Source organism: Macrotis lagotis, chromosome X (genome assembly GCF_037893015.1).
Source record: "Macrotis lagotis isolate mMagLag1 chromosome X, bilby.v1.9.chrom.fasta, whole genome shotgun sequence".
NCBI classification, from domain to species: Eukaryota; Metazoa; Chordata; class Mammalia; order Peramelemorphia; family Peramelidae; genus Macrotis; species Macrotis lagotis.
Window position 1 is genome coordinate 199,497,533 of NC_133666.1, and position 18,362 is coordinate 199,515,894.

Sequence of the window (18,362 nt, forward strand, 5' to 3'; positions counted from 1 at the left end):
CTAAAGCTGCTGCTGGAGACAAATCCTGATGTAGATGTTCTTTTTCCTGTCTTTTCTTTCTGGATTTTGTGGGTCGGATTTCTTTTAAGAAGTTTGTTTCATGTGATAGATGGGGAAGAGATCAAGAAACTTTAGAACTGTGCCTGTCTTCTCTCCCCCATATTGGATGGAAGCTCGCTCCTGGGTCTGAAATATAAAAACTCATTCTAACTGCTCTAATAAATGACAAGGTTCATAAATGTACTATCAGAATCATATTCTCATGCAGGAATATATACAGTTTTCTGCATTAATTCCCTCATAATTTACCCTTCTTTTTCACTAACTTTATGCTTTACCTGACTCCTGTACTTCAAGATCAACTTTCTGTTCTATTCTGGCCATTTCAAAGGAATATTTGAAATTCTCCTGTTTCATTGAAAGCTCATCTTTTTGCCTGGAAGGGCATGTCCAGTTTTGCTGGGTAGTTGATTCTCAGTTGCATTTTAGGCTCTTTTGCTTCCAGGCTATCATATTCCAAGCCCTATGAGCCCATAATGTGGATGCTGCTGAGTCCTGGGTAATCCATACTACAGCACTACTACTAGAGGGGGCAGCATCTTATCAAGGAACATCACATCAAACTGAAGGAACTCCATTCTTCCTGGAACAGCCTTCTGGGCTCCTGGGTCCCTGGGAGTAATGGCTACCATTAGCAGAAGCAGTTTCATAACCTGCAACCCAGGGAACACCAAGCACAACCTGGAAGATCAACAGGGAGACTTTGCTAGAGTGATTTCTGTTCCCAGGCCAGAATGACCCTCTTTAGCAGCTATGGCCTAGCCCAGATAGCAGGAAAGAGAAACAGGCACACAGAGCCTCTCAGGAGGGAGCCAGCTGGCTGCTGCTCCTAGAGCACTGAGCCAACAGAAGGTAAGGGGGTAGTGGAGACTGTTGAGGTCTTTCCTCTGCCCCTAGGAAAGGATTCTTTTGTTTTTTTCCATATTCAGATCCTGGTCGCAGTTTGGGACTCCCCTATTGCCACAGAGCAGGGACCCTTGTTATAGCTCACGGGCACAGGGAAGGGCTTGTTGTCATTCACAAACCAAAGCACAGGCAGGAGAACAGTCAAAGCCTCCCATAAGACCTTGAAGGAACTGAGGTCCTTACAGTTGTGCCCAAATCATACTCAAAAGATCTGAAAGCACCCCAAAACCAGGATACAAACTGGGGAAATAGGTAAATAGAAAAAAAGGAACTTGACCATAGACAATTTCTTGGTCTTATGATGGATCAAAATACACACTCAGAAGATGACAAAGTTCTAACTTCTAGATCTAAATCCTTCAGGAAATATAGAAGTTGGTCTCAGGCTATTTCAGAGCCCCCCAAAAGATTTTGAAAATCAAATAAGGGAAGTAGAGCTATAATTGGAAGAGAAATGCAGGAACTGCAGGAAAAAGCTAAAAACCAAGTCAGCAGTTTAGTCAATGAGATAAAAAAATGCTCAAGAAAATAACATATCAAAAACTAGTTTATATATATCAAATGAAAAAAAAAAATTCAAAAAAACATGAGGAGAAAAATACCTTAAATAGCAGAATTGGCAAGGTGGAAAAGGAGATAATAAAACTCTCTAAAGAAAACAAATCCTTCAAATGTAGAATGGAGCTAAAGGAAGCTGATGAATTTGTGAGAAATCAAGTCACAATAAAATAATATCAAAAGAATGAAAAACTACAAGAAAATGTGCAATATTTCACTGAAACAAAAAGCAGATCTGGAAAGCAGATCCAGAAGAAGCAATTTAAAAATTATTGGGCTACTTGAAAGTCATGATCAGTAAAAGAGCCAGGACTTTATTTTAAAAGAATTTCTAGAGGAAAATTGTTCTGATATCCTAGAAGCAGAGGGGAAAATAGAAATTAAAAGAATCCACCAATCTCCTACTGAAAGAGATCCAAAAAAACAACTCCCAGGAATGTTATAACCAAGTTCCAGAACTCACAAGTCAAAGAGAAAATATTGAAAGCAGCCAGAACAAAACAATTCAAATATCATTGTACTACAGTCAGGATTACACAGGACTTAACAGCATCTACATTATGGGCTTGTAGGGCTTGGAATATGATATTCCAGAAGCCAAAACAGCTTGCAATGCTACTGACTATCAACTACACTGAAAACTGAACATTCTCTTCCCTGGGGAAAAGTTGGATTTCAATGAAACAGATGAATATCAAACGTTCCTGTTGAAATGACCAGAGCTGAAGTGAATGTTTGATTTTCAAGTACAGGACTCAGGTATAGCACAGAGATGGTGTATGAGAATGACAAATTATGAAGGATTTATTGATGATTAACTGTACATATTCCTGCATGGGAAGATGACACTGATAATAATCATATGAAACTTCACATTTATTATAGCAGTTAGAAGGAGCTTATATAGAAAAGGCACAGGAGGGAGTTAAAGTTGAAGATATGTTTTTTTAAATTGAGTCAATGGGTAAAAAGGAAATGTACTGTGAGAAAGAAATGAGAGGTAGACTAGACTAAGATATTTCATATAAAAGAGTCAAGAAATAGTTTTTGCAATAATATGGAAGGGGGGAAGTTGAGAGAGATTGAGGGAGAGTTCATTCTTATAGGGAATGGCTCAGGAAGGAAACAACAGATATATGTAATAGGGCATAGAAATTAAGAAGAAAAAGGAGAGGAAGGGGTTTGAGAAAAGGGACTAGGGAAAGGAGCGGAGAATGGAGGGGGATAGATGGGAGGGTAGATCATGGGAGACAACAGTCATATAGAAAACATTTTCTTTTTTACTTTTTGAAAGGTGGTGGGATTGGGTGGCCTGTATGGGACCATAGGGCTGGGTTGTTGCTGGGTCCCTGTGGGATGAATGTAGGTTTTGGAATTCTTGGCTCCAGGACTGGTGCATTGTCCATTGTGCACCTCAGCTGTTTCCTAACACACTTTTGAAGAGGGGAAAGACTGAAAGGATAGAGAAAATATAATAATTGCCTTTGGAGAGAAATGGATGGAGGGAATTAGAAGCACTGACAACTGTGTAAAAATATGGCAGCAACTTCTCTTTATTTCCTTTAATTTATTTAAACATTACTATTTTTATTCTTGTTTAAGAGTAAACATAATACGTACTCCCCACAAAAATATAAAACATCATGAGAAATAAAGTAAAAGAAAGACAAAAAATTGTGTTGCAGTGTGTGTTCTGATACCATCGGTTTTCTCAAGTGGATCACATTCTTTATCATAGCTCCATCATAGTAGTTACTTCCATATTTTTCCACAGTTGCTGTTGCTGATGGTAATTCCCTCCATCCATTTCTCCCACTGCCATCTATGTTTTCTCTTTCTTTTCAGTCTGTCCCTCTTCATAAATGTGCTATGGGGCTGCCGAGTGTCACAATGGACAGAGCACCAACCCTGGGGCCAAGAGGCCTCAAGTCTACATCCCACCCCAGATAACCAGAAACCACCCTTCTCCATGGACCAGACAGACAACCCAATCCCAGGAACTTGCAAAAGGTAAAAAAAAATGTGCTATATCTATCCTCTCCCATGATTTATCCTCTCCTCTATCACACACATCCCCACCTCCCCTCTCCTGTCCAACCTTCTCTCCATTTTCTTCTGGTGGTCAATAACCTATTGAGTGGGTGTGCTTTTTCCTATCTGAGCCATTTCCAATGAGAATGAAGGCTCCCTCATTCCCCTTCACCTTCTCCCCCTTCTACATGAAATGTATTAACCTATTCTACCTCTCTTTTCTGCATCCCAGTACTTTTCCCTTTTACCCATTGACTCCATTTTTACCATATATTATATCTTCAAATTCAGCTCCCTCCTGTGCCTCATCTATGAAAGCTTCCTCTACTTGTTCTATTAAATAAGGATGAGTATTATTAGTATCATCTTTATATGCAAGAATACACAATGTTCATCATCATCAAGTCCCTCATAATTTTCTTATCTCATTCACCCTCTCTGTGGTTTCACCTCAGTCCTGTACTTGAAGATCAAACTTTGCATTTCAGTTTGGTCATTTCACAGGAACTTTTGAAAGTCCCATGTTTCATTGAAATTCCATCTTTTACCCTGGAAGAACATATTCAGTTTTGCTGGGCAGTTGATTCTCGGTTACATTCCAAGCTCTTTTGCCTTCAAGAATATTATATCGCAAGCCCTATGAGGCCTTAATATAATTACTGATAAATCCTGGGTAATCTTGACTGCAGGTCCATGATATTTGAATTGTGTCCTTCTGGCTGCTTATAATACTTTCTCTTTGACTTGGGAGTTCTGGAACTTGACCATGGTAATGCTGGTTTTTGTCTTTTGATCGCTTTCTGGGGGCAATTGGCGTCTTCTCTCAATTTATAATTCACACACTGCCTCTAGGATATCAGGAAAATTTTCCTGTGGGAATTCTTTAAAAATGAGGTCAAGGCTCTTTTGCTGATCATGACTTTCATGGAACCCAATAGTTTTCAAATTATCTTTCTGGATCTGTTTTCCAGATCATCTGTTATTTCAATGAGATATTTCACATTTTCTTCTAATTTTTCATTCTTTTGGTGTTGAACTATTGTGTCTGGATTTCTTGCTGTCATCAGCTTCCTTTAGATCCAAAATGTGGAAGTAACTTTCTAATGAACTTATGGTAAAGAATGTGATCCACCTCAGAGACAGAGCTGATGGCATCAAAATAGACTGAAACACATTTTTTTTTTCTCTTTCTTTCACTTTTTCTCTTTATTTCTCATGAGGTTTTTTTTTTTACCCTTTGTGGGAGGATGTGGGAATTATGTTTACTCATATAACAAAATTATTTTAGTAATGTGTAAATAAATAAAAAAGGATAAAATGAATTACAACAAAACATAGCTAGCAAAACTATACTTGTGGGGGAACTCAAATTTTCCTCTTTCAGATTTAGATAAATCTAACCAAAAAATAAATAGAAGGGAGTAAATCTGTAGAATAGAATGTTAGAAAACATAGATATGATAGCACATTGGAGAAAATCTATTGTGTATAGAAATAATATACTTTATTTTCCTGTGGTACTGGACATCTACCTAAAATTTAGCTATGTATTAGGACATTAAAAACTCATAAAAAATACAGAGGTATAGAAATATTTAAGTCATCCTTTTCAGGTCATATTCAATAAAAATCATGTTCAATAAGTGCCATAGAAAGATAGACTTAAAATTAATTAAAAACTAAAAACTCAATTTTCAAGAATGAGTGGGTCCAGCAACAAATCACAGAAATTATTAAGAAGTTAAGTTTACCCAGTAAAATGACAATAAAGAGGCAACATATCAAAACTTATTATGGGACACAGATAAAACAGTTACTAGGGAAATATATCTCTAAATTTTTCAAGAGTTAAATAGAGAAAGAGGAAATTAATGAACTGAACATTCAATTAAAAGTGTCAGAGAAAGAACAAGTCAAAAATTCCAATTAAATACCAAAATTAAAACTGAAAATTAAACATGAAATTAATAAAATTAATTTTAAAAATAAACTATTGAAATAATAAACAAAATGATCAGTTTTATTAATAAATTATAAAAATATGTAAATTTTGGATTCATTTGATTAGAAAAAGAAGAAAACTAAATTAATAATATCAAAAAAGATAATTTCAGAACAATGATGTAGAAATTAATGAAATAATTCAGAACTAGCCTCCCCAAATATAGGCCAAAAATTCTCAGTATCTATGTGAAATGGATGAACATTTGCAAAAATATAAACTGCCCAAGCTAAAGGAAGAGTAAATCGAATACTTAAACAATCCCACCTCCAAAAAAGAAACTCAACAAGCCATCAATGCAGTGCAGAAGAAAAAATCCCAGGGTCAGATAGATTCACAAATAAATATTATAATCCCAATGAAGTACTGATATCTAAACCAGTAAGAGTGAAAACAGAGAAAAAAATTGAGAGCAACAAAAATATGAATAAGGATACAGCATTTTACAAAAAATGTTAGCAAAGAGATTACAGCAAATTATCACTAGGATAATACACTAGGATCAAGTAAGATTTTTATGAGGAATTCTGGGTTAGTACACTATTAGGAAAACTATCAGTATAATTGAACATATCAATAACAAACATAACAGAAATCATATGATTATTTTCAACATATGTTGAAAAAGTTTCTGAAAAAATATAATACTCATTCCTATTAAAACAGTAGAGAACATATGAAAAAATGAAGTGTTCCTTAAAATGATTAGCAGTAGCTACCAAAAACCATATATAAATATTATATTTTACAGAGTTAAGATAGAGGCTTTCCCAATAATATCAGGGGTGAAGCAAGCATGCCTGTTATCAAACTATTATTCAATATAGGCATACCAATTTTAGTTATAGCAATGATAAAAGAAAAATTGAATGAAATAGAATAGTTAATGAATAAACAAACCTCCCTTTATTGATGATATGATGGCATGATTAGACAATCCTAGAAAATCATATAAAAAATACTTGAAACAGTTAGTTACCTTAACAAAGTTTCAGTATATAAAATAAACCCACATAAATTCTCAGCATTTTTATATATTACTAAAAAGAAATAGTAGCAAAAATTAGAAAGTAACATTCCATCTGAGGTAACTATATGAAAGCATGTATAAAACATTTTTAACACAAATAAAATCTAATCTAAATAACTGACAAAATGTCAGTTGCTCATGGGTAAGTCAATCTAATATAAAAATAAGGAAAATTTTAACTAAATTAAATTATTTTTCCAGTGCCATATGAATCAAACCTCCAAAACATTATTTTATTGAAATAAGAAAAAAATAGTAATTTAATTCCTTTGGAGGAACAAAAAGGTCAAGAATATCAAGGGAATTAATGAAAAAATATGAAATATAAAATTAACCCAATCATACCAAATGCAAAATTATATTTTAAAGCATTAATCATTAAAGCTGTTTGGTACTAGCTAAGAAATATAGTGGTGGATCAGGGGAAATGATTAGGAGCAAAAGAAAGTTGTAAATGATTATAGTGATCTGCTGTTTGATAAACCCAAAGATTTCATTTAGGATAAGAACTAATTCTGATAAAAACCTGTTGAACAAACTGTAAAATAGTATGACAGAAACATGGCATAGACAAATATTTCACACCCCATACCGAGATAAGTTCAAAATGAGTACAGAATTTAGACATAAGAGGAGATATCATAAATCAATTTGGAGAAGAAGTAAAAGTTTATCTTCAGATCCATGAAAAAGGAAACTTTTTTGACCAAAGAATATGAAAAAATTGATAATTTTTATTACATTAAACTGAAAAGTTTTTGCATAATAAAACCAATTCAAGAATGAGTAAAAGGAAGTTGGGAAACAATTTTTACAATATTTTTTTTTTGCTAGGCAATGGGGTTAAGTGGCTTGCCCGAGGCCACACAGCTAGGTAATAATTAATTGTCTTAGACCGGATTTGAAGCCAGGTACTCCTGAATCCAGGGCCAGTGCTTTATCCACTACACCACCTAGCCACCCCTACAAGTTGTTTTGTCACAAAAGACTCATTTCAATAATATATAAAGAGTCAAATGTGGAAAAATACAAATCATTACTCATTTGTTGCATTGTCAAAGGATATGAACATGCAATTCTCACATGAACAAAATAAAGTTATCTAAAGTCAAATGAAAAAAATGGTCTAAATCTTTTTGATTAGAGATTTGCAAATTAAAATGAACTCCCTAACAGCCATCAGATTTGCCAAAGTATCTGAAAAAAATTATCAAGGTTGGAGGGTATGTGGAAAAACTGGGACAGTAATGCCTTCTTGAGGTGGTTGTAAATTAATTGAACCATTCTGAAGAACAATTTGGAATTACACTGAAAGGGCAATAAAAAAAGTGGATGCCTTTGATCCATCAAAACAACCACAGGGTCTGTAAACCAAAGAGTTCATAGAAAAGCGTAAAAAACTCACATGTTCAAAAATAATTTATAGCAGCTATTTTCACAATGGCAAATTTTGAAAATTGAGGTGATACCCATGAATTGAAGATTAATAAATTGTCGTAGATGAATGTGATAGAAGACTACTGTTCTATATGCAAATATGAGGGATGAGACTCCTAGATAGCCTAGAAAGCCTTTCTTATACTGATGCTGAGTGAAATGTGCAGAACCAGAAAAAATTACTTAATAACAGGTACATTATATTTTGATCATCTATGATGGCATTGTTCCTTTCAGCTGCAAAATAATCAAAGATAGTTTCAAAAAGTTTTCTGATGGCAAAATACTATCCACATCCAGAGAAGAAGCTGTCTAATTTAAATGCAGAAGAAAGCTTATTATCTTTAATTTTTAAAAGTTAAAAAATTTTTCTCTCTAATTTTTTTCCAGTTTCAATTTAATTCTTCTTTTACAGCATGATTATCACGGATCTAAAACATAAAATTAGAGAAATTTTTTATTTAGTTCCCAGTTTTCTTTTTATCTCATCACATGTCATCACTTTCTCTTTGATTAAGATTTTTTCACATCAAATTTTAATTACTTTTTACCTTTTTCAAGTACCCTTCAATTTTAGTAAAAATATGAAGGAAAGGAAAATCTCTTCATGATGTCCTGAAAAATTCCATATTGACAGCATCAGCAAATAATTGAGAAGCACTCCTCCAGGGCTAATTTACAATTTCCCAGTCTCACAAACCTCTAGGGTACAGTCAAGGGTAACCAGAAACATTGTGTATAATTTGAAGGATACTGTAGATCATACATTCCTGTTTAGAAGCGTACCTGATATCAATTAACCAATTAACCAATTAACCCATTGTCAGCAATTAACCAATAATCAATAATAACCTTACCATCAAGTGTACTTAGAGCCCTTGTTACAAAAGTATTATGTGTCATGACCACATATTAAATCATTGATATATACTTGCCAGAAAAGATGAAAACTTGCCAAGGCTAGTATGAGGGCCTATATTCAGTAACACTAACTCCCTAAATATGCTGTTCATGCAATGATTTTTAGGGAAACCCTCATGCCATAGTGAATCTCCTAGAAAGCTAAACATTATTCATCCAAATACACAGAGGCAGCATGGTAAAGTTGAAAATTATTATTTAAAATTAAGGAGAATGACAGCTTTAAGTTCTGATACTAATATTTAATAATTATGACATATTAGAAAAGTAATTTATCTTCTTTGAAACTCAGTTTCTTCATTTGCAAAATGGGAACATTTCTAGCCATAGATTTAATAAGAATGAGAAACTTTTGAAATTTTAAATGTTAAAAATATTTATTTTATTTTCAGGCAATTAAAGCAAATTTCTTTATTTTGAATTGAATTCATTTATTTTTCCAACCTCATGTAAATATACCCTTCAACAATCATTTTGTGAGGTTTTGATTTCCATAATTTTTCTCCCCCTCTCACATATGTTATACATGTATAACTATGTCAAACTTATAACAATATAAATCATGTTATAAAAGTTCAAAAGGAAAAACAAACAAAAAGAAAAAATAAGAGGGGAAAAATTACAACATAAATTTTAAAAATTGGAAATAGTATGCTTTGATCAGCATTCAGACTTCAAAGTTCTTTCTCTGAATGTGGATGATTTTTTTCCCTTTACATTTAAAATTGAGCAAGCCCATCCTACCTGATCTTCACACAATGCGGCTGTTAATGTGTAAAATGTTCTTATGATTCTAGTCAGTAACAGTTCATGAAAGTTTTTCCCAGGTTTTTCTGAAGTCTGATCACTTATGATTTCTTATGGAACAATAGTATCTATCATAGTCATACAACTCAATTTTTTCAGGCATTCCCCAATTAATGGGCATCTTCTCAATTTCCAGTTCTTTGCCACTACAAAAAGAGTTTTGTTCATGTGAGTTTCTTAGCTTTTATATGATCTCTTTATCATACAGATCATTAATATATCTATAATCATATTAGTGTGAGTGTTCTCTAAAAGATGTACCAAAATTAATTCCGAGGGGAAAATGCAGAAAAATCATTGTCAGTGAATCCTTTTTCAATCAAATCAATGCTGCCAAAATTAGAAGGAAATGAGAAAGTTGCGAAACATTCTTCTCAGCCAGGAGTTCTGATAAAGGTCTCATTTCTAAAATATATAAAGAATTGCATCAAATCTATAAGATCACAAGTAGGATACAAAAAGACAGTTTTCAAATGAAGACATAAAAACTAATCTATAATGATATGAAAATTTGCTCCAAATCACTATTGATTAGAGAAATGAAAATTAAAGCAACGATGAGGTAATATCTCAAACCTATTATAATAGACAAGATAAGAAAAAGGGAAGATGATCAATGTTGGAGAGGCTGAGGGAGGATTGGGATATTGATGCATTGCTGGTGTAGTTGTAAAAGGACCCATCCTTTCTGAAACAATATGGAACTATGCTCAAAGAGCAATAAAACTGTTCATATCCTTTGACCCAACAATTCCAATTCTATGTCTATAGAAAAACATCATCAACAATGGGCAAAGATTTAAATGTTCCAAAATATTCTTGACTACTTTTTTTTTTTGTAGTAGCAAAGAATTTGAAATTGAGAGGATGCTCATCAATTGGAGAATGGCTAAACAACTTATGGTATATGAAGGCCATGGAATACTACTGTTATATAAGAAATCACAAAGGGTTGGACTCTAGTGAAGAATGGAATGACTTACAGGATCTGATGCTGAGAGAAGGGAGTAGAACCAAGAGATTAATGTACACATCTACAACAACATGAGATGAACAACCTTGATGGGAGCATCTCCTTTCAGCAATGCAGAAAGCTAGGACAGCTGCATTTGACTGGTTAAATATGATTGATCTAGGGAGAAAATTGAATAGGAGGTAGAAAGGAATTTATATTTTTTTTCTGCAATGCGTAATACACAAAAATTTATCATGTATTATGGAATAAGAACATACAAATCAAATGTAGAAAGGCAGACATATTGAAATGTATCCTTTTCAGATTATGATGCAATAAAAATCATGTGCAATAAAGCACCATGGAGAGACATACTTAAAATTAATTAGAAACTAAATAACCTGATTTTTAAAGGAGTGGATCAAACAACAAATCATACAAAGAATTAAAGATTTCATACAAGACAATGACAATCATCAGACAACATACCAAAGCTTATAGGATACAGCAACACAGTTATAAGGAGATTTTTTATATCTTTAAATGTTTGCATGAATAAAATAGAGAAAGAAGAGTTTAATGAACTGAGCACACAACCAAAAAAGTAAGAGAAAGTATGATTTAAAAATCCCTAATTAATAAACAAATTAGAAATTATGAAAATTAAAGGAGAAATTAATAATATCATACACAAGAAAATATTGAACTAATAAATAAAAATAAAGGGGTTTTATGATAAGTCATTAAAAGTGATAGACATTTGGCTAATTTGTTTAAAAATGGAAAGAAGAAAACCATATTACAAGTATCAATAATGGAAAAGGGGAATCCACCACCACTGAGGAGGAAATTAAAGTAATAATTCAGACTGATTTTGCCAAAGTGTATGCCAATAAATTTGATAATCAAAATGAAATGGATGAATATTTGCAAAACTATACAATGCCAGTAAAGGGTTCTTTGGAATATATTCCTGACCAATTGCCCAATGCCCTTACTATCTGTCAGTTTATAAATCACAATGGTTCTGCTGCTGGCACTGAATTACCTCAATGCCCTGCTTCTGATTGGAGATTCTAGTTGCACTTATCTTTATGTCCATTCATGACCCCACAGAGACAGAATTTTCCTGATGACCTCCTAAATTTTCCTATGGTTGAAAATGTTTTCAATATAATGCAATATTTTAAAATTGAAGGGGATTTTATTAAAAGTGGAATTCAGAGTGCTCTGGTGTTTCCTTGCCTTTAATCTACCATCTTGGTTTACACTACTCCTGCAAAAGGAAAAAAAAAACTCTCAAGTTTTGTATGTTAAGTTAAGAGGAGGAAGCAAAAAAAATTCCCTTATTACATCACTGCAATTATTCTTAAACACAATCTAAGGCAAGTATAGGCAGTGTTAAGAAATATTTTGGAATCATGGTAAACAATCTAGAAATATAATAATTATCATATTTTCTACTAGGATTTATTTGAAAGAAAACAAATTCATCTAGAGTGAGCCAATGATGATTGCTCATAAGAACAATAGAAATGAGATTTTAATCAGATATATTCTAATGCCTCTTGTTAAAAGCATATAAATAATAAATCATTAATAGAAAACAAAGCTTTAAGTCCCTATCAGCATTTGTATGTAGCATGCTTGAACAATTTAACGAATTAATATATCCTATTTTGAAAGCCCCAAAACTAAAATCAATTTCAGGAGAGTCATAACTTTTTTTGAAGACTTTTCATTGTCTGTGCTAATTCCCAACATTAGTACACAACCATGATTTAATATTCTGACTGGAACTGGTGCTTCACCAATAATATTTAACAAATGCTGATAGGCATTTCAACAAAACATAAAACAGATAATACCATTTTGAAACAAATATTCTCATATCATACCCAATCTAGTACATTCAAGTTTACTTATAAAAACAACAAAAAGAAAATCCTTGTCACCTAGACAACAATATAATCTTGGTACACATACCCAACTATAATACATAGGATAATACAAAACAAGTTTATCAGAAAAGAACATCAAGAAGTAACTGGGATCTTGAGAGGCCATTCCTCTTCCTCTAAATAATGTCTTAGCCAGTCAGGATTTGCTGCTAAAAAGATAACAATAAGAATGAATCAAGGGGCAGCTAGGTGGCACAGTAGATAGATCACAGGCCCAGGAGCCAGGAGGACCAGAGTTCAAGTCAGGCCTCAGACACTTAATAATTTCCTAGCTATGTGATCTTAGGCAAATCACTTAACCCCATTGCCTTGCAAAAACTTTAAAAATAGAATGAATCAAGTTTTTCCTTGGAAAAAAATATGCCAGTATTAAAACAGTGTCTGGTAGTCAAGGCCTAGAAACATGGCAGCACATTAAAACTAGTAATAAGAATAGATAATGGTTTTACAGAGACATTTAAGCATACAAAACCCTACATCTAAAGTGCCATATGATCATTTGGGAATACCCATCAGTTGGGGAATGGCTAACCAAGTACATGAATACTGTGGAATATTATTGTTCTATAAGAAATCATAAATGGTTATACTCTAGAGAAACATGGAATGATCTATTGGATCTGATGCTGAGCAAAGGGAGCAGAACCAAGAGGTACACATCAACAACAACACTGTGAGATGACCAACATTGATGATAGCTGCTCCACTCAGCAGTCCAGAGAACTAGGACAACTATATTAGACTGCCTACGGACTATATTATCCCCATCCAGAGGAAGTAAACCAAAACAAAACACACACACACACACACACACACACACACACACACACACACACACACACACACACAGAACAACCCTTCTGAATCTGATGATCATCTTATAAAAATTATCTCTTATGCATCTCTCTCCTTTAATCCTAATTCCTAAAACCAAAGATGACTAATCTGTAAACATGTTTATCAAAATATATATGGAAAATGCTAACCTAACTGTTTGCTACTAGGGGGAAGGGGGTGGAAATGAAAGGTGGTAGGAATCTATTCAACTTAAAATATATAAGTGCATATGGGTGAAAATAAATAAATAAATAAATTTAAAAATAAATTGTTATATGGTAATACAAGAATCTCTGCCTGAGCATGGTAAGAAACATTAAATACTAAGAGACACTAAATACATTCCAAGAGGAAAAGTAATGAGCTCTCTTACAGTTCCTAGAAAAAAGGAACTAGAGGACAAAAGGTGGGCATTTTTAAAACTCAGGCTTTTCCTGCCTCACAATATTTCTCATGTTTTTATTGAATTTAGTAGTATTATCGGGTTCTAGAATTCTTCAAAATTGGGAATTTCAAAAATTGTATTTTGGAACTTTAATGAAATATAATATTTTTCAAGCATTTCTGATGACAAGATCAAAAGATAAAGATAAAATTCAGATATGAATTCTCACAAAGAATAAAATGGTAATATAAAAGAAAATTCACAAGGGACTTGATCAGGTTAAATTGTTGATATTCCTATGTTGTAATGCCTAAGAATTTTTTCATTATTAGACTAGATAGAAGTCTATTACAGAGAATATGAGTATGTATCGCTTATGTTGGAATGACCTCAAAAATATAGCGGTAAGAAAGAAAATTTTATTGACGAATGGGGAACAGAAAGATAGAATGTAGAAAGCTATCTCATATTAAAAAGACATGAAAGAAGTTTTAGATTGGAGCAGAAATTGTAGGAGGGAAGAGTGGGTGTTGATTTAACTTTATTCTCAACTCTACTGCCTCAAGGAGAAAACAATGTTATTCATAAAAAACAAATTTGAAACAAAGAGACAAAAAAGGAATTAAATAAAAATCTTGAGCAGGATGATGCTTTAATTGAAGCAAAAAAATCATGATATCAGATAAAATAATAGTCAAAGTATATCTAATTACAAGCGATAATCTGGGAAACCATATTTTTTCTAAAAGGCGCTCTAGATGATATAAATACAAAAAACACATGCACCAAGTGGCAAAGCATCCATAAAGGAAATGACAAGTGAGTTTTAGAAGGAAATATATAATAAAACTACATTAATAAGGGAACTCAATTCCTTAGATTTTGATAAATCTGACCATAAAATAAATAATAAAAAGAATATTAGGAACGTAGGATATAATAGAAATCAGGAGAAAAATGAATGGTAAAATAAAGGAGTAGAACTTGTTTTCTCAGCTGTACATGAAACATTAACAAAAATTGATAATGTATTAGATCCTAAAGTCATTATTCCTTATGTTTCATTATGACCTATACATCTATCACTCAGGCATCTATCTTCATTTCATGTTTACTCCATTCATATCTACCACCCAATCAAAATTCAGGTATCTTATCAATCAACCTCCAGGATACTTGTCTTCCTTTTTCAAGTTCAGCGCCTGGCTAAAATTCTTCATCTCAATTCTTAGTCTGATTCTAAGGATCTTCAGCATGTTTATTGATATTTTTGAAAACAGCCTTATCTTAAGCTATTCAATTTAATAATTTTCCAGGATATACTTGTTCCCCTCACATTATCTGCACAAAGAAATGATCATGCTAGTTTTTTGCTATTCACACAAATACTCTAATTCATGTCTATATACACTGAAATTCCCTTATATGATCATAATTTGTTATTTCACCTCTCCCTCTTGGCAACTCCATCTTCCGTTACTTTTATTCTTGCTATTATCTCTATTTCCTTGATTGCTCAGTTCTTTCTCAGGTCATCATCCTTATACTTACTCTTTCATCTCCCATTTTGAGCTCTTAGTGAATCTATTCTACTCTATACTATTCTCTGTTAAGTCATTCATTTCCTTATCTTTTCTCTGATATGATCCTCAGTAACCTTAGTCTTGCATCATTTCCATCACTCATTGCTTTTGTTTCTACTCACAGTGCTGTTAAAACAAAACTGATAAAAATCAAGTAACTGTGCTAATTGGATCCTCCTGAAATTGATGTTAAATAATCTCAAGTTATCACTGCAACAATTCAATACTTTGAAATTTCCCTAATTGACTCACTTTCTCACTCACTACAAAAGTGTTTTAGGCCTTTTTCATCACTCCTAAAATGTCTTAACTCCCCCACCTCACACTCTTAACCAAAATAGTGACACACAATTTACTGGAAAAAATGAGGCAATTAAAAAAAATCTTTCTTCTTTCTCTTTATTAGTTCACATCCTTCTGATACCCTCTGCCAATGATTCCCCTTTATTGTTCTTTCATAAAATGAGGCATCCCTTTACCCTGCCAAGGGAAACCCATCTGATTTAATAAGTCTTAGTTTTCTTTAGCGAATTTTTCCCTTCATTATTCCATTTCTCTCTTTTATCTTTAGTCTTTTTCTATTTAATGACTACTTCCCTACTGCCTATAAAAACTGACATTTTCTTGCTCATCCTCAAAACCCCTCATCTAACCTAACCCAGCTATTATATCATACTTCACCTTTCTTTTTTGTATAAATTCCTAAAAAGTCATCTATAATACGTTTCACTATATTTTCTTTCCTCTCATTCTTAAGTCTTTTTATATTCACTTCTGAACTTATTTTTCCACTGAAATGCCAGCTTTTAATCTCTTAACTGAAAAATTTAATGACTTTTCTCAAGTATTATCCTTCTTTCACCTTGAAATAGCTTTTAACACTTTAATCGCTCTCTCTTCATTTTGCTTCTCTCCTCTATAGTTTTTCATTATTCTGTTCTTACTGAGTCTTCTCTCTTTTTTTTTTACCAATTTGATCATATATCAGATTAATGTACAGGATCTTAATATATGTTTCAACCATTAACTTCCCATGCCTCATTACTCTCTCCTCATCCATTTTCACTTCACTTTCTCTTTTGTTTCATTTGTTTATATCAACATAAGCCATAACTTCAATTGCAATTTTTTATGAAGATTCTCAAATATACATACTAACTTCTCTGCTGACATTGGGTTTCTTATTTTTAATTCAAGGAGTGAAATAAACAATTTCAATAAATCTATCTATCTATCTATCTATCTATCTATCTATCTATATAATTGCACAAGAAATTTCAAATCTATTATGTGCAACTGACTATAGTAAGTGCAAGGTGTCTGTGAGTAGAAGGCAATGTATAATGAATTAGAAATTCCAAATAAGAGAAGATATCCTCAAGGAATTATTTGAAAGGAAGAAAAAAGCAAGTAAACAGAAAGCAAAATAACTGACAGCATCCCCAAAGTGTCAAAAGAATGTCATTATTACCAATATTCATATTTTCCGAATTATTCCTTATGTGTTGTTTTATTGCTTCTGTGTATTTCCGTCTAGATTTGTTCATATGTCTTCCCAAGCTTCTCTGATTTCTTAATTTTTTTTAATTTCTTATAGAACAGTAACCTTTTATAATATTTACATATGATCATTTCTTTAGAAATTCCTAATTAATATAAAAGCAGCACCAATAACACTATTATTTAATAGTGCTTTTTATGTTCAAATCACTATTTTTGATAAAGTTAATTTCAAATATTCTTTTTCTGAAAGATAAAGCTTCACTAAATTAGAGCTAAGCATTTTCTTCCATAATCTGCTTAGAAAATTAATTATATACATTTAAAATTATCGGTCAACTTTAAATTTCTTCCTCCAGTGAAGTTTTATTTCAAAATATGATTCTGGTGATTCTACTTTCATAAAGGTAGCATCACAAGTAGCATCAAACCACCAGCACATATAAACTTACAAAGTCTTGGAATATTGGTTTATTGTTAGTCTGAGGACAAGCCAAGGTCAGAAAATTCACCAGAATTTGAACCTGTTTTAGTCCTAGAATTTCATCAAATATATTCACAAAATTTTTGTAGGATTGGAATTCTTGATGGAAAGAAATTCCTGAAATCAGTTTAATGATAGAAGGAATGTTGAAGCTATGAGAAAGTTATGTCTTAATGATAAAATTTTATAGAATTTGATATAATGGGAAAAAGAGGTTTTATTTTGAATCAAAGGCTCTATGATCCAATCCTATTTCTACCACTTATCATCTACATGGACTTAGGAAAAATATCCAACAGTTCTGGATCCCAGGTACTTTATTCGTCAACTGAAAGGGAATGAGTAGATGTAATAATATTTGAGACATGTTTTAGATCTAAGTACATAATAGTATCAAAGGATTTAGAAGCTTATTTTGTAATTCAAGTCATTCTTTCTTTCATTGTCTATTTGTCTCCTCCTAATCAATTCTTTTTTGTTGATTTATATTTTAATTTTACAATTTTCCCCCTAATATCGATGCCCTCTCCCACCTCCCACAGAAAGCAATCTGATAGTCTTCACATAAGTTCTATGCTATACACTGATCAAAATTGAATGTGTTGAGAGTGAAATATTATCCCTAATGAAAAAAACAAAATATAAGAGATAGCAAAAGTACATAATAAGATAACTTTTCAAAAAAATTAAAGGTAATCGTCTTTGTGGACCTCAAAGACTCCATAATCCTTTCTCTGGATACAGATGATATTGTCCTTCACAGATACCCCAAAATTGTCCCTGATTATTGCACTGATGAAATGAGAAAGTCCATCATGGACTTTAACTTAGGAAAATGAAACAATATTATCTTATTAATTAATTTTGTTATCTTTTATATTTTATTTTTCTTCCTTAAGGATATG